Source organism: Prionailurus bengalensis, chromosome F2, assembly GCF_016509475.1.
Source record: "Prionailurus bengalensis isolate Pbe53 chromosome F2, Fcat_Pben_1.1_paternal_pri, whole genome shotgun sequence".
NCBI classification, from domain to species: domain Eukaryota; kingdom Metazoa; phylum Chordata; class Mammalia; order Carnivora; family Felidae; genus Prionailurus; species Prionailurus bengalensis.
Window position 1 is genome coordinate 48,814,592 of NC_057353.1, and position 23,970 is coordinate 48,838,561.

The 23,970-nt window shown below is 44.2% G+C and overlaps 1 long non-coding RNA gene across 3 annotated transcripts; it reads right to left on the reverse strand.

The window, feature by feature from the left end:
- Positions 1–6,880: 6,880 nt before the first annotated feature.
- On the reverse strand, positions 6,881–8,620 carry LOC122495688. 3 transcript variants are annotated; one of them, XR_006300541.1, is made up of 4 exons: positions 8,343–8,620; positions 8,119–8,258; positions 7,645–7,769; positions 6,881–7,141 (listed from the first exon to the last, which is right to left on the reverse strand). It is a non-coding gene; the product is annotated as an uncharacterized LOC122495688 (long non-coding RNA). The 3 variants fall into 3 exon arrangements; XR_006300540.1 differs by having other exon boundaries at positions 8,119–8,240; positions 8,343–8,618; XR_006300539.1 differs by lacking the exon at positions 8,343–8,620 and having other exon boundaries at positions 8,119–8,327.
- Positions 8,621–23,970: the final 15,350 nt, after the last annotated feature.

A 23,970-nucleotide genomic window follows, 5' to 3' on the forward strand; every position in this document is an offset into this window, starting at 1 on the left:
TTTAAATTATATTCCCACTTTAACCAAATTGTTAGGTTGACTACCCAATCTCTTTCCAGTCTTATTTTTTTTTTTTAATTTTTTTTAATGTTTATTTTTGAAAGAGAGAGAGAGAGAGATGAGTGGGGGGGGGACAGAGATTGGGAGACAGAGGATCTGAAGCAGGCTTTGCTGACAACAGAAAGGCCGACATGGGACTCAAACGCACAAACCATGGGATCATCACCTGAGCCGAATTCAGAGACTCAGCCAACTGAGCCATCCAGGCCCCCATCTCCCGTCCTATTAAATTTGACTCAGGGCTTCAAAGACAATATTAATCATTTAGGGTTGCAAAAATTTGGGAAGAAGGCTTAATCGAAAGAGTGGAGCTTCTGGGGCGCCTGGGTGGCTCGGTTGGTTGGGCATCTGACTTCGGCTCAGGTCATGAACTCGCAGTTTGTGAGTTCGAGCCCCAGATTGGGCTCTGTGCTGACAGCTTACAGCCTGGAGCCTGCTTCAGATTCTGTGTGTCCTTCTCTCTCTGCCCCTCCCCCACTTGTACTCTGTCTGTCTCTATCAAAAATAAATAAATGTAATAAAAAAATTGAAAAAAGAAACAGTGGAGCTTAAAGTACTCCTTGAAAGTTATATAGGATCTGAATAGGTGATCAGGGGTCGAGGAAGGCACATGGGATGAAACAGTATATTCACAACTGTCAGATACAGATAAGTAGGAATGATCATTTTTTTAACATTTATTTATTTTATTTATTTATTTTTTTTTTAATTTTTTTTTTCAACATTTATTTATTTTTGAGACAGGGAGAGACAGCATGAACGGGGGAGGGTCAGAGAGAGAGGGAGACACAGAATCTGAAACAGGCTCCAGGCTCTGAGCTGGCAGCACAGAGCCTGACACGGGGCTCGAACTCACGGACCGCGAGATCGTGACCTGAGCCGAAGTCGGACGCTTAACCGACTGAGCCACTCAGGCGCCCCCATTTTTTTAAAAGGTAATCTCCACCCCGACGTGGGGCTCAAACTCACAACCCTGAGATCAAGGGTCGCTCGCTCTTCTGGCTGAGCCAGCCAGGTACTCCAAGAATGCCTGAGGTAGAACCTTGATACTTCAAGTGGATCTCATTCCAGCAGCATCAGCAACACGAGGGGGCTAGAAATTTGGACTGCCAGGCCTCGCCCCAGACCCACTGAGTCAGAATCTGCAATTTAACCAAATCCCCAGTTAATTTTATTTGCTTGGAACCTGTGACAAGTGCTGTTTCAGAGAGAGCAGGAATCTTCTTAAACTGCACCGAAGACTTAATATGGTACATGCAAAACAGAATGCCAACTGAGTTTATTAAGCACCTACTATGAACCAGGCACACTACCAAGTGCTTCGCAAAGCCTGTCTACTTAATTCTCAAATGTCCCAGTCTTATGAAATACAGGTGATCTTTATTCTCAGTAACGAAACAATCTTCTCTGCTGTCTGTGATCCCTTTGGTTGAACTTGGTATAAAGAATACATTAGTGTCTCAAAACCTCAAATAATTGCTTTTTAAAATTCAATACGTAAAATATTTTGACATAATATTTTTTGCTCTCTTTGTTCCCTACGTTGCAAACTCTCACAGCTGGGATGATCTCAGATGCCTGGATAATTTCAACCTATGAGGAGTGGGAGACAACTCAGAAGCACTCTGGTTAGAACAGGGGTAAAAAAAATAAAAAGCAAGAAATACACACTGTTAAGTGGACTTCAAAAATGATAAATCAGATTGAGCCAAAGCTTGGAGAGTTTGGAATAGGTTTGGGGTACTCCTACAACACTGCATTCATCAGCAGTTCACGCAAAAAGAGGCTAAGCCCTGTCTTACCAGAGGAGGCATGGAGACAGTCGTTCCTTGCCTTGTCCAGACTAGGAAAGGATAAAATTGTATCTTCTTGCTTCTCCCTGAGCTCAGTGCTCAGTCCCACTGAACAGGGTAGAAGAAACCCAGGTGTGGGCACTCTCCAGAGCCATGAACATGTGCGTGCCTTGCTCACTGGGTCGGTTTTCAATGGACCTCCCGTTCCGATTAAATGCCTTTCTATAAGAAAGATTCCATGGGCCTCCACCCAGCTGTTCTCTTTATACAGTCTGGGGGTGGCAGACAGAAGGCCCCTAAAACTGTCCCAAGTGCTGAGTGGTAGGCGGACTGGTGCTCACCGCCACTGGGCTTAACCCCAGAACTAAACCTCATTGTGATGAGGATGGGAAGGCACTGGGGGGCTGGAAGGGCTGGGGTGTGAGGGGCATTCCTTTGCCTCTGACTTTCACAGAGCACACGTTGTATTCTAGAATCAGAAATCTGAGCGTGGGAAGGAGTGGGTTAGCCCTGGAGAAAGGGAAATGAGGATCACGGGTCTCTGCAAAGAGCTGGAAGTTAAAAAAATCAAGCTGTGCTTACTTACCAGCCATGATTCAATGGGGTCTTTCTTTGCCAGGTCCCAATGTCGCCTTAGAAGTATCTTGAATCTAAGGACAATTCCTATAAAGCAAGGGACCTTCCGTGTCTTTATGCTTTACCACCTGAAGCCTTGCAGGGACTACAGTGCCTTTCTTTCTTTCTTTCTTTCTTTCTTTCTTTTCTTTCTTTCTTTCTTTCAAGTAGGCTTCAGCTCCTCCCAATGCGGGGCTTGAACTCACAACCCTGAGATCAAGACGTAAGCTGAGATCAAGAGTTGGATGCTTAACCGACTGAGCCACCCAGGCGCCCCTCTAATCGGTCTTTTTATTTATTTATTTATTTATTTGTTTGTTTATTTATTTGAATCAGTCTTTTTAAAAATACTTAAGGGGCGCCTGGGTGGCTCAGTCGGTTCAACACCTGACTCTTGGTTTCAGCTCAGGTCACGATCTCACAGTCTATGAGTTCAAGCTCTTCATCAGGCACTGACAACACGGAGCCTGCTTGGGATTTCTCTCTCCCTCTCTCTCTCTGCCCCTCCCCGGCTTTCTCTCTCTCTCTCAAAAATAAATATGTAAACACTAAATTTTTTCTTTTTTTAATTTTTAAAAATACTTCAAAAAGTTTGAGGTGCCTGGCTGGCTCAGTCAGAAGAGCGTGAGACTCTTGATCTCAGGGTCATGAGTTTGAGCCCCATGTTGGGTGTAGAGATTACCGAAATAAAATTAAATAAAATAAACTTAAAAATAAGAATACTTGGGGCACCTGGGTGGCTCAGTCGGTTGGGGTCTGACTTCAGCTCAGGTCATGATCTCACGGTTTATGAATTTGAGCCCCACGTGTGGCTCTGTGCTGACAGCTCAGAGCCTGGAGCTTGCTTCAGATTCTGTGTCTCCCTCTTTCTGCCTCTCCCCCACTCTCTCTTTCTTTCTCTCTCTCTCTCTGTCTCAAAAATAAATAAACATTAAAAAAATAAAATAAGAATACTTATAAAATTCTATATATGTATTAATGCTTAGTATTGTTTTTACATTATTTAAAAATTTATTTAAATGACATCATAGTATATATATTCTGAAATTTTCTGTTCAGTGACTTAATATTATGTTCAGAGATTTATACTGAGACTTGATGTAGTTTATAAATGATGAATTATATTTCATCTGTTCCAACTAACCATATGGTATTGTAATTGATGATCAGATCACATTGTATCTAGTCCTCTACTGAGGGGCATTTAGGAATGTTCCAGCCTCTCACCATTTCAATTTTTCACTGATGTGAATAACCTTGTATTTACTCCTTGAGCACAAGTGGGGAATATTCTCTGGGATTTATGCCTAGACATTCTGCAGTTTATCTTGGTTTGGGTTTGTTTTTTGTTTTTGTCTTTTTCTTGAAAGGATACAGATATCTGCCTAGTGCATGGAATGGCTGCTTAGAACAAGTAACCCTGTAAATATAAACATGCTTCGTAAATTGTGACACATGGTATAAATAAATAGTATTATCGTTCACAACTTAGTGATCTCCGCAATCTGGCTGGCTGGAGATCGTATATTTAGGGGACTAAGAGCTTTCTTCCCCTCTTAAATTACTTATAAAATAAGATTGAAACATGAAAATTGCACGATAGGTGGTTTAACCCAAAAAGTTCTTGGGAGATGGACACCCGCTGTTGGAGAAGTAGAAGGAGGCATGGGAGGAAATTTGGGGGATGTTTGTTAGGGATCAATACTTATAAAAGGGTTGGGGGAGGAGCAGGATCGGGCAGAGGTTGAACTGTGATATACCGCCCCAAGCTTTCAGCCTGGTGGCGAGCCCTGAAGTGCCTATTCCCCATCGGTGTCCTGCCTCAGGTTGGGAGGGCTGGGTCTCTATACTCCTGCCTTACGAGGCACCAGAGAAAGGTGCAAGCTCAGGTGACGTGGCTCTCTGTAGTTGTGACAGCTCTGAAGAAAAGGACAGCTACAGGCTATCCATGAACCCCTCTTCCTGCAGCTGGGCTGCCCCTCAGGCCTTCTTTGAAGGGAGATCCTGGGCTGGCGTCTCCATGTCCTTCGTCTCCTTATGCTGCTTGAACCCATTCTTTATGGGCATTGAGAAAGCAGCTTCCCCAGGATTCCAGCGGCCTCACCCTCGGCTACCAGCTCTTCTGGCCTTGGAGTCCTACCTGGGGGCTTGATCTGGACTGCCATCAATGAGGGGCCTGAGCCCTGGTCACCATTTCCTTCTCTGGCCAGGCTCCTGTACTTGTCAATTTACAGTCATGATCGGGCACGCATTTCTCCCTGCCCCGTTGCGTAATGATCGCCTTACCTGTTCCTGATGATCAGGGTCAATCACCCCTGCCACAATGGTGACTTCTCTTCTTGCCTGCTGGCCCCTGGACACAAGAAGCCCAAGGTGTTTGGGCAATGGCTGTAGCTTATGATTCAATGCGCTCTTGCTGGGTCCCCTGGAAAAAGTGAATCCTCTTTGGGGCTGAGGTCCTCTAAGCCTGCAAAGCCCAGCAATGTGGGGACAGGAAACACAAAGTCCCTCAGAAGTGGGTCATTGAGAATGATGGTAAGTGAGGCCATCTGGACTTATTTACACTTCCTATTGGGAATACAAAGCTACCTAAAGACTTTGGTTCAAGGCACATGATGTGCTCTGGAAGATGCATCCTCACAGAGTAATGTCTCTAGCTGGCACTTCAGCTTTGTCTTCAGCAGGCTGCTCCAGCCCCATCAGGCTGGCAGCGTCTGGGTGATATGGTCAGCGGATCCCACGGTCACGGCCCATTTCCGCACCACCTTTCTGGTGAAGTTAGTTCCCCTGTCTGACACAACGTGGGATCTGGTACTGGTGGGCCAAACACTCTGTAAGCCCTCAGATAGTGGTGCTGGATGAGGAAAGGAAAGCTCATACCGGAATATGTCCTGCGGGAACAAACTGTTGACCTTTCCAAAAATGGAAGGGGCCCAACGTGGCCAACTTGCCCCCACTTGGCCAGTTGGCCTCATTGAGGAGTAAGGGGCTCAATATTGGTCTCTGTTGCAGACAAATTGGACGTCGGACAGTGGCAGTAGCTACATCAGTCTTGGAAGTACAGTTAGTCCTTGCTTTGCATGGTTCCAATACGCACAAAACTTCAGTTACCATGATTTAGTTAAATAACACCGGTCCCCCAACAACACGGTTCAAATATCTGTTACAACACTGTATTAACTGTACAAACTGTGCAGAGCGCAAACCCCAATGTTAGCTCTGTAGGCCAACGATCACTATGTGAATAGAAGATGCATGTCGTGATCGGTGCTGATCCCATCACTTCTTTCAAAGTCAGGTGGTGACCGGGCACTGCCCACCTTTGTTCAGTTCACACACAGGCGGGCAGCCAAGCGTCTAGTTGTGTTACCTGGTTCCCAGCGAAGCTACCCATGTGACGGTTGACTACGATGGATACTCGAAAAAGGGAATTGGCCAAAGAGATGAAAGCATGGCATTGCATCCCCACAGTGATAAGGCTGGAAGTGAAATTCGAGTCAAAGGAATTATAGAAGAAACAGCTGACTCTGGGAACACGCCCCCAGCTGCCCTTTGGGAGCCTCTAGATGCACAGCAGAGGAACTTAGTGAAGGCCAAAGGTAGCGACGGAACTGAGAACGAGGTGGCAGCAAGAGAGTGGAGGTGTCCCAGAGGAAGCGGACCTGGCAGAAACCTCACGCGGAAGCGGCTCTTTGAAAATTCTCATGACATTCCCGTTCAATTTCGTGGAAAGCGCAAAGCATAAAATGTCGGAAACTGATCCAGACTTAGAAAGGAATACAACAGTTCTCCACAGAGGCATAAAAGAGATGCTCTCTCCATATAGAAAAGCATACAAGATGGTAAACATTGTCCAAACTCTTGTTGCTAAGTTTACTTATACAGGAATAAACCACTAATTTCCAGACTTTCTCATGTTTTCATGTCATAGTTGACTAACAGAATATTAGTCGTACTATTTTTTTTTTGTTTCCCTATACATGTACAACCAACAGTAAAACGGTTTTTAATATTTTGACAAAACGTTTTTAAAGTCGCAGAATGATTATCATTTTTCCCCCACTGATTTTTTTTTTTTTTAAGATTTTTTTTAATGTTTATTTTTGAGAGAGACAGAGACAGAACATGAGTGGGTTAGGGGCAGAGAGAGGAAGACACAGAATTCAAAGCAGGCTCCAGGCTCCGAGCTGTCAGCACAGAGCCCGACGCGGGGCTCGAACCCACGAGCTGTGAGATCATGACCTGAGCTGAAGTCAGACGCTCAACCGACTGAGCCACCCAGGCGCCCCCCCCCACTGATTTTTTTAAAATGTTTATTTTTGACAGAAGAGAGAGAGAGCGCATGTGCGCATGTGCACGCACACGCACTATTGGGGAGGGGCAGAGAGAGGGAGACACGGGATCTGAAGTGGGCTCTGTGCTGATAGCAGAGAGCCCCATGCAGGGCTCAAACTCACAAACCATGAGATCATGACCTGAGCTGAAGTCAGGGGCTTAACCGCCTGAGCCCCCCGGGGCGCCCCTTCCCCATTGATTATTAACACTGCACGGTTTCAGGGTGCAAGGCAAGAACTGCCTTTATGTGCCCTTGGAAATATTCTCAGCCTTCATCTCTGTCACGGTGGCCTCTCCATTCATGTGCCCATCATGCCAGTTCTCGGGTGGCCAACGGCCTAGGAAATTCAGACAGTGAGATGTCAAAATCTTTGGGGACATCCACCAAGATGTCTCCATTCCATCTGTTAGGACTAAAGGTTTTTCTAACCTAGTCCCCTCTCTTGACATGGGCCTGCTTTAATTTTTTTTGAAGTCCAGTCTCTTAGCTGGAAGTGTCCAAAATTTTTTCTTCTCCCACCATTGCAGGTCTGAAGGTGCATCTGTGAATATCCAGTGAGCCTTCTGGCGTTCACGCCTGGATTTCATACATGGTTTTCACCCTCAGCTGCTCCTTAAGTTTCTGTAGCCATCAGTGGGACTTAGCCATAGCCACCCAATCCAATTATCCTTATATCTACCTTTTCTTTCCAAGTTTCAAATACCTGATACATCGCACCCACTAGTGCATTGGCTTCTCCTGGTACTCGTGCCCAAATCACCCCGCACCCCCCAGCCCCCCGCCCTGGGAGATGTAACAATTGAATGGCCGCCGGTGTTGCAGCATCTGGACTCTACTTACCACCAGCGATGGGGGCCTGACGGCCAGCCTGGTGGTGTGTGATCCACTTTCAAACCCTCACTTTGTCCCCTGCTTTCTGGGACCACGCCCAGCACCGATGGCCACAGGTTAGAGTCTCTGGAAGTCTGGGGTGCAAGATGATTGTCAGAGATGAACACCCGTAAAAGGATGTGAGAGGAAGCAGGACTGCTTTGGGGAAGAAGTTAACTGTTACATCCACCCAACAAAGGCTTCAGCAACCCAACAGGACAATCTGGAGCAAGCATTTATTGTCATGCTTTCCCCAGTTAGGTCAAAACAGTTAGGCTTTAATACCCCCCCACTTTCCTCAGCCACTGGACTCAGGCTTTCCTGGGAAGGGCATGACCTTGCACGAGGCCGTTTAGGCAGCTGAGACCCACCAAGAAGGAGCTGATGGCCGGGCTGTTTGCTGACTGCATTGCCCCCCCCCCCCCCCAGCCAGACAGCACATACCTCCTTGAAGGGGGATCTGGGCGGCACCCCTGTGTGTCTACCAGATCACGGGAGTTGCCTTCCTCACTCCGATTCTGCCTCATATAACGGCATTGACAACGTTCATTCTAGTTGCGACCTGACTGTAGAGTACCACAAAACTGGAGTACAAGTCTGACAGTGTAAATCTCATCCTGAGAATGAAAAAAAAAAAAAAAAAAAAAAAAGAAGAGTCATTTATTCACCTGTTTTGGACAAAAAGCCACTCTATGTGATTTCTCTAGTCCGACGTGGATATTTACAAAGGAAATAGTCATTGATGTTTCCCTCTTTTCGGTCTCCTAGAAAAAAAAAAAAACCTTGAAAAAGTTTTCCTCGGAAAAGCAGAGTCATCTAGCAGACCCTGTGGCTAATGTACAATTAAACCGTACAAAATTAAACACATCTCACATGACTGTCACGGGTTCCCTCTGAAGAGCTGAATCACATATACGAAAGCAAACTCCCCCTAGAAGAATGACAGAAACATGGAAACCGGGAGGCGGCCTCGTGCTAAAGACCCAGCAGGGAGGGAGCTTGGAGGTTAGCCATGACCTAAATTCCTACGGTGCTGAAATACTACCATTTTAGTCGACCCACAAGTGTTTACTTGGCATCTCCATTGTTGCCTCTGACATTGCACGGGGTCCGGAGGGGAAGCTGAGGGCCAGCGGGACTGACCGTCTCCCCCAGGGTCACGCTGCGGCCCAAACCCTGACTGAAACCCAGGCCTCCTGACTCGAAGAACAGTGCTGGCTGCTCTCTTCCTAGTGCTTGTTCTCCAGCAGGGAATGTTATCCATACAGATAGAACACAACAAAGTCAGAGCTATATGTTATTGTTTCCTCCCCCCCCTTTTTTTTTAAGTTTATTTATTTTGAGAGAGAGAGAGAGAGAGAGAGAGCAGGGGAAAGGCAGAGCGGGGGTGGGGTGGGCGGAGAGAATCCCAAGCAGGCTCTGTGCTGTCAACACAGAACCCGACATGGGGCTTGATCTAGCGAACCCTGAGATCATGCCGTGAATGGAAATCAGACGCTTAACTGACCGAGCCACCCCGGTGCCCTATATGTTGTTTCCTTTTATAAGGCTGCTCCTTTCTTGAGGTCCCCTCAGTAGATGCTGTCAGTGTGCCCTGACACTGGGTGTGCTTTCTGCCACCAGCCACCCCATCTCTGCTGTAGCCTGCTTTACCTGTGCTGCAGAAAGCCGGGTCTCCCTGGCGATTATCCCCCTCCACAACCTGTAGTCCGTAATGGACCACAGGCAGAAATGGGGATACAAATGTTCCCATCCCTGTCCTTGGGTGGGACAACTCTTGAGGTGTGAGCTACCCCTCCCCAAGTCACCTCGGCTTGGTGTCACAGACTTACTTGGTCCTCTTTTCTTCCCTGCCCCACTTCCTTATTCCCCTAACGGTTTTTCCTGGGAACACTCCCTAATACATCATTTTCCTATGAATATTCCTTGTCTCAAAATCTGTGTCCAGGGAATAGAAGTGAAAAACCACTGACTCTGAAATAATAATATCACTATTATTGTGTCGATACTTATTAATACAAGAATATAATCTATTATTGTCATTATTCTTGATTTTAGACATGTTATTGAGCCTCTTTTGTCTAAATTTCCTTCTGTGTGAACATGGAAAATTCTCTCTCTCTCTCTCTTTCTCGGATATCAACTGCTTATTTTAATGTGGGTGTGGGTTGGGGGCTTGGCACTCAATTAGAGAGAAGCAGGCCAGGTCAGTGCTTTGGTGAGCACCGAGGCTTCAGCCAAATAACTTGCTGACGTGTCTATCACTAATGCCTGTGACTACAGGGTGAAAAAAGTGTTGTCCAAAGCTGACTGATCAGTGGGCCAAGAGAATGGTATTTTTCAGTATCTCTCACGGGACGAGACCTCTGAAGGATTTTGTAAGCATTTGTTGGCAAACTGGAAAACACAACCGGGTAACTCCCAGAGGGGACAGGAGCTTTTTAGGGGACACAGTGGAAAGTAGAAGCTCAAGGGGAGGGAAGGGAACGGACCCAGGCTGGAGCAGCAAGCTGGATGGGGGAGGGGAAAGGGGGCCTGGCCCAGTAAGGGCCTGGGAGCCAATGAAGATTCCACAGAGGGATGGGAGGGGGAGAGGAAGGCCTGGGGGCATTACCAGAACAGGTGAAGTCTCCAGGGGACATAAAACAAATAAACACGCAAGGAAGAGAAGCCTTCCAAAACGTTTGTAATCCCTTACTAACCGCCAGGCAATATGGTGGGTGACTTTCAGAGACTCGTGGCTAAAAAACTCAAATGCACTCTATTTGTGTAGGGAAAGCCTGCACTGGCCAGCCACAGTGACTAAATTTCCACAATTAATCAAATCATTTGATGAAGGCAAGATTTCTTAATCAGGATCCAAGGCCCAAGGACCTTGAATTCAGGGGGTCCGTGAACTTGGATGAAGAAAAATATTATATTAAATTATATCTGTATTCTCACCTAACTGAAATTTTAATTATGAATGTAGTCAACACACCTTAGCACCACCTAAGACTTCGTCACCAATAGAAATCATAGGTATTTTTTTTTTCAATGTTTTTATTTATTTTTGGGACAGAGAGAGACAGAGCATGAACGAGGGAGGGGCAGAGAGAGAGAGGGAGACACAGAATCGGAAACAGGCTCCAGGCTCTGAGCCATCAGCCCAGAGCCCGACGCGGGGCTCGAACTCACGGACCGCGAGATCGTGACCTGGCTGAAGTCGGACGCTCAACCGACTGCGCCACCCAGGCGCCCCTGAAATCATAGGTATTTTTGCATGACGTTACCGTCGCTATGAATATTTCGAGATATCATTGATGCTCTGGATATTTTCAAATTAAGAAAACTATTAGATATGCCTCTAGGTCTTGTTTTCTGATATATCGACGAAGAAGAACACGTTACTATTTCACATTTCAAAACATATTTTGAGGGGCGCCTGGGTGGCTCAGTCGGTTAAGCGTCCGACTTCGGCTCAGGTCACGATCTCATGGTCTGTGGGTTTGAGCCCCGCATTGGGCTCTGTGCTGACAGCTCAGAGCCTGGAGCCCGTTTCAGATTCTGTGTCTGCCTCTCTCTCTGCCCCTCCCCATTCATGCTCTGTCTCTCTCTGTCTCAAAAATAAATAAACGTTAAAAAAAATTAAAAAAAAACCATTTTGAGAGCAGTATTTCAATACAGTTGGTTTCCGTTGTATTTCATTTTATGCATTTCAAACCACTTTCTGACAAGAGGCCCATGGAAGAACAGAATAATCATAATGAAGGCATTGAAAGTCACATATAAAAGCTCATGTGAGTAATTGTCACTGGTGTCCTTTAACACACATCAGAAGAGCTTCGTCCCCCCCAGGAAAGAAAGGGTGCTGCAGAAAAGGTGAATACTGTTGAGGCAAAAAGAAGAGGAGGATCTGCTTCAGAGGACAGAGCTGGGTGTTGGCACCATACCTGGGGAATCTTCAGCACCCCGGAAGGACATGCTTCAAAAAAGAGAAAGCCGGAAGATCTGTTACCACACAACAAACAAACGAAGATAAAACAACCTTCTCTGCAAGGTGATGTGGATTGAAGGATGAGTCAGCTGAGACATGGGTGCTTGTTAAAAATACAGATTTTCAGGCCTTGGGTTGAGCGTGAGAATCTGTATTTTTAAGAAGCACCCCACGCGGTGTGGCGCTAAAACCCAAGCAGGGAGTCTTGACTATATAAGAATGTTGGGATGAAAGAATATGCTGTAGCTTTCCAGGGAGTAACTCGGCTATCCTTGACATGCTAATTTGTACCTGAATTCCCGAGAAATGGAGATTGCATTCCTGTGTGTCATAATCCAGCCCCCTGCTGGAGCAGGTGGACCTTCTCCCTCCAGGAATTTTAAATCCTGTGTCATTCATGAACATATGGCCCCATATTTTTCAAAGCACCAGATCGGGGCTTTCCTTGGCCTAAATGAATCTTTTTAAGTAGGTCCGAACTCTAACTACACTTCCCATCTCAGTTTTAGAGGACTGGGATATTTACTTATTAACAAATACTTATTATGCAAATCATAATGTTCTAACCTTAGTGTAACTGAATGCAGTTTGGGATTTTGGGGGGGGGGGAGTTCTGAGGAGTAAATCCACAGTATGTTTCAAAGAGAGATTTAAATTGCTAATTTCCTAGCATTGGAATGTGAGTAAGGATTGTCACAGACTTAGCATGCAAACCACGTATTTAACATTCCTGTGTAGTAACGGTCTCTTAAGTTGTGTTTTGGTTTGAGAAACAGCAAGAATAAATATAGCACGAGGGGGAAACTTTGTTGTTTATTTTTAAGGGGATAAAAATTTATGAGGAGCTTGTGCTCACCAGAAAAGAGCTTTCTCTTTAGTCTCCCACATGATTTTATACCTCTAATCACATTGGAAAGAACTTGTTTCCCAATGCTCTCGGAGTTCTGCATTTCGCTTCCCAGAACGAGGAAGTGAAGGGCTATGAAACACACACACACACACACAGACACACACACACACAGACACACACACACACACACACACACACACAGACGCACAGACACACACACACACACACACACACACACACTAGAAATGTGAAGAACAAGCATATCACCAGACAATATATGTGATTTGAAACAAAGACATGATTATTTGCCTGCGACTCGGAAAGTTGTGCTGGGGGTGCCGGGAGGGACTGGAACTGGGTCTCTCCTTTCCCAACCCCCCTGGTAATCTTAACCACTTCCTCCACATTCATTCTCTTTTGAGTAGCCAACACATGGCATTTGGACTGCAGCAAAGCCTCATTGTGACATTTCAATGGCATAATTAGTGACGATTCAGTCAATATGTGTTGGGCACCTTCCACATATACCAGGATCTGGTCTCAGCCTTGTTTGTACATCGGCTCATTGACTCTTCACAATAACTCCGTTAGGTGGGTTTTATCATCCACATTTTACAAGTGGCTGGCATAGAGTAAGCACTCATTGAATAGTACTTATTGTTTTAAATCGTCATTATTACTTTTATGAATAACTTCCATATGAGGCAATCAGGACACTTTCAGACTCTTACTTGAGCCTTGGAAAACAGGTTCAGTTTTGGTGGCTGGAGACAGGGAGGAGGCAGAGGGTAGTCCAGTATAAACCCAAGGCTGAAGGAAGGAAACTGTAAGGAATACATGAAAAATGAGGGGTAAATTTGCTTGTTTGTGTTGAGTTTGTAGAGAGGCATGTTTGGGGCCGTGCCTGGAAAGATAACTGCGGGTCTCATTTTGGAGCCTTGCTTGGCCAGAGAGTTTGGACATAAATTTAAAGGCAGTGGAAACTCACTGAAGGTTTCTGACGGGGCAGATGTTCTGGACTATGCAAGAAGGGCTGGGCACAGGGCAGGAGGCAAGAACAGAGAGGAATGCATTAGAGAGTTACCGTGGTATTCCAGGTCTAAGGTGATAAAGTCGGAGCCTGAACCAGGGTAGTGGCCGTAAGAACGGAAGGAAAGGATGTGTGAGAGAGAAATTATGCAAGAGGGCTTGTTAGGACTTGGAGCCAGGAGAAAATGATGGGGAAGGTGGAGAAATCAAAGATCACAATCAAGGTCTTAATCTTGAAAAAATTATGGTATCGTTTCCAGAGAGAGGAGATGGTGTTCAGATAGAAACGGGTAGGTCTGACTTTGAACACACTGATTTTGATTAGAGGATAATATCTAGGTAAAACTGTCTGCTAAGCAGTCAGAAACTCTAGTAGAGTGGGAGAAATGGAGAAGGGAGGAGTCCATTCTTTGGAAAGACTCATCTTTTGTGGGTAGAGGAGGAAGGGAGCCATTGAAGGAGAGGGAGAACAGTGTTGACATGTAACGAAGAAAAGCGACATAGTAAGCAAGTGTCAGATAAGCCAAGGGAGGAGGAGGACTCAAGCCAGGGGGTGGGGGAGGTGGCCAAAAAGCAAGAGGGCAATGGTGGCCACTAGACATTTTTGGGAGCCACTCACCTTCTCCTGACCTTCCTTTGTCTGAAAGGCACATGAAAAGGTTATAGGGGCTTAGGAGAAAGAGGGTAGCTCTGTACAGATTCTAGGTCTTGCATTGATGTTTTTATTTACAGCCCCACAAATAAACCTCACTTGTGGTCAGTATTCACAGTGCCATCTGTGAATATGGAAAGCCTATCATTTTATTTTTCCAGTCATTGTCAACATCATCTAGAACCATCAGTGTGCTTTGGCTGCAAATACAGAAATGCAGACTCGGGGCGCCTGGGTGGCTCAGCCTGTTAAATGTCCGACTTCGGCTCAGGTCATGATCTCATGGTTTGTGAGTTCGAGCCCCGCGTCGGGCTCTGTGCTGACAGTCCAGAGACTGGAGCCTGCTTCAGATTCTGTGTCTCCCTCTCTCTCTCTCTGCCCCTCCCCTGCTTGCCCTCTGTCTCTCTCTCTTTCTCTCAGTGAATCAGAAGCCCTAAGGTAGAGTAGCTGTCACCATTGGTTGATTAGAGGCTCAAAAAAAAATTTTTTTTAATTAATTAATTAAGGAACGAAGTATTTCCCATTTCTCCTCTCTGCTGTCCCCAGTGGAAGCTTCTTCCTCAGAGAAGTAACAAGATGGCTGCCGCAGTTCCAGATAACACAGCAGAAGTATCGTTATTTGGAGGAAAAAGAGAGACCACCTCTTCCTGTAGCTTTCTTGGAGGAGGCAGGAAACTTTGCCAAAGCCTCCCAGCCGACTTCCCCTCATGCCTCATTGGCCAGAATTAGGTCACATGCAAATGTCTGACACAGTTCTTGTAAGGGTAATGGCATTACCTTTAGAGGAATCAGACTCATTCCTGACAATTTCCTCTGAAATACTTGGCTATGCAGATGAGTCCCTGGACAAAACTGAAATTCTGTTAGAAAGGAAGGAGGGCGAATGGACCCTGAGGGGCCAACTTTTAAATGGAGGCTATATTATCGGTCTTTAAGATTATGAAGAAATGTTTGCTTAGGATCCCTATCTGAAAGGGCCTTTTAATCTGGTTGGTGGTAGACACTCCAAAAAATGACAGCAGAGTTTTTAGCACAGTTTGGATACATAGTAGGTGCGTATGAATTTGCTGGATGAATGAATACGTACCAGTACACCCTAAATGCTAAATGAATAACACAACCATGCACAGAGATTCAGATGTATTGAGCCAGTTCTAGGGCAAAGATTTATCAAGTATAGTGAAGTTCTATTAGAATACAGATACCCAAGTCACAACCCCTAGAATTCTAATTCAGGTTTTTTTCACGGCCCCAGTTACCTGCATTTTTAAACAAGAAGCCTAGGGGGTTCTAGTACAAGCTCCATGAGAGTTAGGGAGGGTGGCTGTAAGGGTGTGGTTGGAGTAGGTAGGTAAAATTTTGTTTAAAGCCATCTAATGAGTCATCAAATTAAAGAACTGGTGATTTACCTTCTGATATTTGTAAAATGGTTGCTAGGATCCACAAAATAGTGTTTTAGAGTTCTTATCAAAGAACCGTAAGTACAAAGGGAACTTACTGTGCAACTTTTCCCTTCTGGGCTTAATTAAGCTGATCGACTGCTGAGGAAAAGGTGAATCAAACAGTGTTTCCAAATTCCAAATTCGAAGGTATTTGTTTTATTTGAGAATACAATCACATACAATGATCAGGCTGCTGTTTTATAATGGATTGAAAACATTTGCTCATTCTTATTCTTCCCCAGCACCCGTACCCCCTGCCCCAATTTCTTTATAATTTACTATACTCAGAAACTTGTAGGTGTAGGGTGAGACTATTCTTTCCCTCTGAATTGCAAAATTTACATTTATACGGGAAGAAAACCTTAATTTGCCCCAGCTCTTATTTAACTGTCTGAAGAAATAGGGTCTAAATTCCGACCAGCAGGTACACGCGTGCTTGCTTTCGTGTTGCCAATGTCATTTTCATTTATATCTGGTTAGTTTTTACTTCCCTTTCCTAATTCACCCTTTTATTTCTGCATTGTACTCACTCCCTTTGCTGGTGTGTGTGTGTGTGTGTGTGTGTGTGTGTGTGTATTTTATTTTCTCAGTGAATGCACTGGTATTGATATACCATTTGGATTGGATGTTTGTAAAGCCTGGCTGGAGAATGTATGTAATAATCATAACTATAATTATATAGCAAGCATGATTTCAAAGCACTGTGACTTCCATTATCTCAAACTTCAAAACTTACGGGGTGCTAATATGCATATCGTTTAGCAGGTTAGGAATTTGATATTTTTCCAGGATCATAGAGTTAATAAATAGGGCAGCCAGAGGGGGGAAAAATTATAAGCCATAGTGGATTTGGTAGTGTCATATAAACTGGATTTAATTTTATAGGATTATTTTTTTAAAACCTAAAAGATCATCTCATCTGCTTTCATACAATAGTAGCTACATCTGGATGCTCTGCAAGTAAATTGATATGGTTAGGGTGTTATTAATGTCAAGGATTGTTTTAGTGCAATCTGGATGCTTAATGTGAATTTAACCTCTAAAAGTGAAGGCTAGGGGCCCCTGGGTGGCTCAGTCAGTTGAGTGTCTGACTTTGGCTCAGGGGAGCCCCACATGGGCTCACTGCTGTCAGTGCAGAGCCTACTTCAGAACCTCTGTCCCCCTCTCTCTCTGCCCCTTCCCCACCTGTGCTCTCTCTCTCTCAAAAATAAATAATTAAAAAACATTTTTTAAAAAGTGAAGGCTATGGGGCGCCTGGGTGGCTCAGTCGGTTGGGCGTCCGACTTCGGCTCAGGTCCTGATCTCGTGGTCTGTGAGTTCAAGCCCTGCGTCGGGCTCTGTGCTGACAGCTCAGAGCCTAGAGCCTATTTCAGATTCTGTGTCTCCCTCTCTCTCTGACCTTCCCCCATTCATGCTCTCTCTCTCTCTCTCTCTCTCTGTCTCAATAATGAATAAATGTTAAAAAAAAATTAAAAAAAAAAGTGAAGGCTATGGGGTGACTGGATGGTTCAGTCGGTTAAGCATCCGACTTTGGCTCAGGTCATGATCTCACGGTTCGTGGGTTAGAGCCCCGCATCGGGCTCTGTGGTGACAGATATGAGGCCCTCTAGCTCACCATGCTGAGATTCATGATCATCACCCTGTGCCTAACACACCAGCTACTATTCTGGGAACTTGGCTAACTGCCTTTTTGAGACTCAATTTCCTTTCTTGTGTTCCAGTTTTATTCATAAATGATAATGATCATTATAGCTAGCACTTTGTGGGGACTCAATGGGCACCAGGTGCTTGCATTAAGTGCATGATCTCATTTAATCCTCCTAATAAGCCTATTGCAAGGGTTATGGATGAGAAAACTGAGATTCAGGTACGGTAGCAAGTGACAGAACCAGGGCCACCCTTAACGGGTGCATTGAGTCCCTGCCCAATACCCAGTCTGTCTAAGATCATGCTTTACAATGCCCCTTCCCTTTACCCAGCTCACTCCTGATGTTCACAAAACTCTCGTGGTCCCCAGAGAATCAGTTATGCCAAGAGTATTTTGCGAGATGTTAATTTGTGTTAAATACACTTTCCGTCCTCCACAAATAAAGTGATGTGATGATATTAATCATAAGTCAAGATAATGCCTAGATTCTAGGCAAGCAATACACTCCTGGGGGTGTACCCAGGAGTCCTGGAAAGAAAGTGTTGCTTACAATTGTTGGAGCCCCCCAAGTTAAACCTACATCATTCAATGGGCACAGGTTGACATTTCCACTAATGTGGTCACCCACCAGCTGTTAAGTCCTAGAGTTCTCATGTCACTTGGAATACTTGAGTCTAGTCTTGTTTGAGGAGCTGCCTGGGGGCAGTCAGACTAAAATTGTCCATTTGCCCGTGTCACCAGGCAGGTGGCATTCATCCACCCCTTGGAATGACTGTGCAATGACTATACGAGTGGGGCTCGGGAAGACATCCAGGAGTGTTGACAGGTGCTTTGTGTAGGACATGCAGGAGCTGGGACCATTCCTTGCTATTTCAGATAAACAGGGCGGTAAGGTTAAGGGGAAGAGGATCAAACCTCCAATTGTTCTCAGAGCCAACAGGCTGGGAAAAGCAGTGAATGAAATGGAAAGTGCTAGGAAAGTTTAGGAGAATCACGATAGGATGTTCTCCTTTCTGAGGAAGGCTCTGGGGATGATCTAAAGGACAAAGATCCTCAAGGTCCTTCCTCCTCCATACCTGCTAAGGTCTAGGGTGTTACTTGCCCAGGGGCTGGGTTATTCTCCCTCCTCCAACACAAAATCCAAGTGTCCCATTCCAGCGGCTCCCCCTTCACCTTTCCCCAGTCATTCTCTGTGCTCACTTGGACCTTTCATCTGGAAGAAACTTGCAAGAAGGATAAGGAATTTTTATAAACTTACCGTGATTTATTATGTCCCCACTCTGGCCCCCAACGGGCCACTCTAGGGAGACTTGATGAATAGTGTGTTCAGCCAAGTGTTCGTTATCCTTATGATCTCTGTAACTGTTCTTTGACTGGGGTGGGGGCAGGGGCTTCTGCTCACCCAGGACACGTATCAGTACCAGTCATTATAAAGGGAGGAGCTGAGGCTGATTGCCAGAATGGTGAGGAAGTGCCTCCGCCTGGAGGAGAGTTAGCAGCCCGGCAACCCTGGCCCCAGCTAGTCTTTGAGACCACATGACTTGCAACCGCCTCCCCAGTTCTCCCTTGGCAACAGGCTATAAAGCAGAGAACCATTTATTGCTCAGCAGACATTCGATGTAGCCTACAACTGATTCCCAGGGACCATACAGCTTCGCTTATTATCTATTTTCAGGGACTTCTTGCAAAATCCATAAATCAGCCCATGAGATCCTCATCCTTCCTCTTCCAGAAAGCTGTGTCTGCGATGTAGTCCGTAGTCCCTGTCACAAAACTATTGAGAGCTGGGAAAGGTCTGAGACTGAACACTACAAGTTAGCCTGGCCTGTCAGAGCTTCATGGATGCTAGTCGCAGACACAAGACCCCTGGGTCAGAAACAAAGGTCTTTGACTCACAGTACAGTATGTGGTGGGGGCTTCAGTGTATTTCTATCCGTTCCTCCACCCCGATGCCCACAGCGGGGACATAGATGGATGCGGGGACACATAGTCGATTTCATTACAGGCGTGTAACCCTGAGCTTAAGGAACCCAGATCTTTCATACGGTACAGTATGTGTGGCTGTCCAGCACTTCAGAAGGAGACGCTGTGTGCTATACAAACATCCTGGAAAAGATAGTCTGGGGAAATTAGTGCTTCTACTAACAAGACGTGCAGAGATGTGAGAGACCCATGAAGAATTCTTTCCCTACAGGGGTCACATAAATACATTTAATAAAATAGTGAGGGCTGAGATAAAAGTATTGAAAAGGCACTTGAAATCAGTGTTCATTATGTCTGTTAATTTGTTTTAACACCCTTTCCCTTCAGTAAACCCATTGTATTATTAACTGTTTGGAAAGATGTTATGTTTGTAAATTGAGGAATTAGATGCAACAATAAATGAGGGACTAAAGAGAACATGTTTATGATTATTATCAGGGTTTTTTTGGCATGTTTTTTCCTTTTTTAGAAAAACTGATTGGTTCATTATAACTACTGGATGCTAACTTCCTGTGCTATTACTTCTAGGCTATTAGTGTAAATAAGAGGAAAATTAAATTGATTTGGTCTGAAGCCAGCCACTTCCTAGTACAGAATAGTACTTGTTCAAAATCTTGCCCACTGTGTTATTTAAAGCTGGAATCAGCAAATTTGAAAGTAATAATAAAGGGAACAAAATCTTGAAATACAGATGAAAGGACCAAATTGCTTTTTTTAAAGTTTATTTATTTATTTTTGTGGGGGGCAGAGAGAGAGAGAGAGAAAGAGAGAGAGAGAGAGAAAGAGAGAGAGAATCCCAAGCAGGCTCCATGCTGTCAGTGCAGAACTGATGCAGGCCTCGATCTCACAAATCACGAGATCATGACCTGAGCCAAAATCAAGAGTCGGTGCCCCAGGACAGAACTGCTTTTTAAAAAATATATTTTAGGGGTGCCTGGGTGGCTCAGTCAGTTAAGCATCCAACTTCAGCTTAGGTCATGATCTTGCAGTTCATGGGTTCGAGCCCTGTGTTGGGCTCTGTGCTGACAGCTAGCTCAGAGCTTGGAGCCTGTCTTTGGATTCTGTGTCTCCCCCTCTCTCTCTGTCCCTCCCTTGCTTTCTCTTTCTCTCTCTCTCTTAAAAATAAATAAAACATAAAAAAAATTTTTAAATATATTTTATCTTCCTACTTCTATGAATATTTGCTGCTCCCAGGAACATTTCATAACATTTCCAAGGAGACAATGACAAAGGTGATCATTTCTATTAGTTCAGGGACCAACAATGCAGGGAACAGAAGAAAGGAACCGACAGGTTTAATGACTCAGTAACCTCTTCCCTTCCCCTCTGTCACTCAATGTTTGAAAATCCCGCCTTTCTTTTAATTATAAAATCTATTTAGTCGTCTATTGGATGCTTACCATGTACGATACCCATTCAAGACTGAGTAAAAGGTGGTCTTGGTTAGGCTGATAAATTGTAATGCAAGTGAAATGAAATGCCCTAAGAATGCCGTGAGAATTCAGAGTAGAAAAGGAGTGTGTCTCAGAGTGCAAAGAGAAGCTTTATGTAGCAGAGGCTAAGAGCAGGGACTCGGGAAACAGCCTGGGTTCAGAACTCAGATCTGCTGCTTACTAATTAGTCAAATGACATTATCCCATCATTCCTCAGTTTCCTCATATGTAAAATAGGGATAATAATACTTGTCTCAAAGAGTCGTTTTGAGGATTAAATGAGTTAATATATTCAAAGCACATGGAACAGTGCTGGGCACAAAGCTAAGTGCTTTAGAAGTCCAGCTGTATTTGCTGTTGTTATATGTATGATTGTGGAGCTCAGAAGAAAAAAACAAACAAACAAAAAAACCCTTTATGAATGAGAAGTCACTACAGGTGATCCTGGTTAACAGCAGGGAATGGAATGGAGACAATGTTAGACATCCCTTTTCTGACAGCCCAGCTGAGGCCCTAGAAACATGGATGTCCTTGGCTCTTGCTCTGGGGAAGGCTAGACAAAGACATTCCACACCTGCTGCTCTGAGCCTAGGGCAAAGGTTGCATATGTGCATACATCTGAATTGAAATATTCATGAAGGATGTACCCAATTGATTTTCCCTGAGTCGTGGAATGACAGGTGACGTTTACTTTCTTATTTGTGCTTGTCTATACTTTCTAATTACTAATAATTAATATCTATTATTTGTTATATTAGGAATAAATGAAACCCTGTTTTAAAACGCCATTATTCATTAAACAGTTGGCATTTATTGATAAAAAAAATTGTGTTTCTATTCTTCTCAAGCAAGGACTATAATATGCAGAAATTTGTGACTACGATGAGTCCAGAATTCACTAGGAGGGTGGCATATGGAAACCAATCTCTTCGCTAGTAAGTGAGTCTGGCTGACAACCCAAAATGGCAATGTGACCATAATATTACCTGATTCCATTTAAATCTTACAGCAACAATAGAGGTAGATATTATCGTCTCAATTTTATAGACGAAAACTCAGAGTATTATATATCGTACTGGTAATCAAGAATTTGGGGATCTAATGGGATGCCTGGCTGGCTCTGTTGGTAGAGCATGTGACTCTTAATCTCTGGGTTGGGAGTTCAAGCCCCACACTGGGCATAGAGATTACTTAAAAAAAAAAGTTATAAAAACTTTGGAATCTGAGAATATCATGCATCTAGTCTAGGGTTCTCAGCCTCAGCATTAGTGACATTTTGGATCAGAAAATTCTTTGTCACGGGGGCTGTCCTATGCATTGTAGGACATTCAGCAGCAGCCCTAGGTTCTACCCCTAGACACCTGTAATATCCCTTTCCTCACAGGTTGTGACAAGCAAAAACATCTTCAGACATTGCCAAATGTCCTCTGATTGAGAATCATTGGTCTAGTGTATTCTATTTATTAATTATATATATATCATTAATCATTAATTATGTATGAATTAATTATTCATATTAAACTCAACATTCAAGATATAAACCTCAAATCATTTTCAACACTTCACCTTTATAGGGGGCTTAGTCCTTCAATTAAATCTTTAATTGATGTTGCTGTTGATGAAAACAGACATTATGACATAATGGACATATTTTGTGTAAATATTTTCCTGTCTTTTGATTACTTCCACCCTAATGTTATCAAATGAACAAACATTTTTTTTTATTTTTATTTGAGAGAGAGAGAGAGAGAGAGAGAGCATGAGTGGGGGAGAAATGCAGAAAGGAGAATCTTGAAAAAAAAACTTTTTTTAAATGTTTTTAAATTTATTTTTGAGAGAGACACAGAGAATGAGTGGGGGAAAGGCAACCAGAAAGGGAGACACAGAATCCAAAGCAAGCTCCAGGTTCTGAGCTGTCAGTATAGCACCTAAGACTGGGCTTGAACTCACGACCTGTGAGATCATGACCTGAGCCCAAATCAGACACTATAACGGACTGAGCCATCCATTCTCTTTAGGTGCCCCTAAAGAGAATCTTAAGCAGGTTCCATACTCAGCCCAGAGCCTGACTAAAGGCTCAATCCCACGACCCTGGGATCATGACTAGACCTGAAATCAAGAGTTGGACGCTCAATCAACAGAGCCCCTCAGGTGCCCCAGGTGACATGATTTTGATTCCTATTGTGCTATTAGCTTGAACTACTTTTCTCACTTTGTTTAATTAAAATATTTATCTTTTTCCCCTTGAAAAAATTGTAAGAAAAAAAATAAGTGTTCTCTATGCAGTTTTTCAGTGCCTTTAAGCTTAGAAGGCACTTCCTGGTGTGGAGTATATATTTGGAAATGGAGGGAAAAGTGTGGCATGCCTGTTATACACACTGACATACTTAGTAAGCATGCTCCTCCGTGTAGTATAGAAAAGTGAGCTTGCTCTCTTTTTGTAAAACACATTCTCCTACTCTTAAAAGCACTCATTCCCTGCTTATATAAACACTTGCTAGATTTTTAATTGACATACGCCAGACCTAGTAATAATTAGAGCTAACATTTACCGAGCACTACATGACACGATCTCTCAAGTATAACATGGTGTTTACAACCATGTAAACGTGTCGGGAGGCCAGAATTGGATGCACTTGAGTTTAAAATTTAAGAAACTGGGGGGCGCCTGGGTGGCGCAGTCGGTTAAGCGTCCGACTTCAGCCAGGTTACGATCTCGAGGTCTGTGAGTTCGAGCCCCGCGTCAGGCTCTGGGCTGATGGCTCAGCGCCTGGAGCCTGTTTCCGATTCTGTGTCTCCCTCTCTCTCTGCCCCTCCCCCGTTCATGCTCTGTCTCTCTCTGTCCCAAAAATAAATAAACGTTGAAAAAAAAATTTTTAAATTTAAGAAACTGGGATGAGAATTCTGCTTCAGGGCCACACACAAACAAAAACCCCGGAAAGGTTTTAAATGCAGACCCTAAAATTGCACTGTCCAAACCAATTGCTACTAACCTCCCGTGCGTATTTAAATTTTAACTAAAGTGAAATAAATTTTAAAATTCAGTTTTGGCCACACTAGCCACATTTCAAGTGTTCAACAGCCACATAAGGCTAGTAGGTATCGTATTAACAGCACCGAGTAACATTTCCATCATCGAAGAAAGTTTTATTGGACAGTGCAGAGCTAACAGAATATTGCCTTCAGGGCCATTTTTGTGATACCAGATAAAGCTTTTGGAATTCCTGACAAGTTTCCAAAGCTGTGTAACAGAACTGGTTGTTGGAGTTGCCTGAACTTCCTC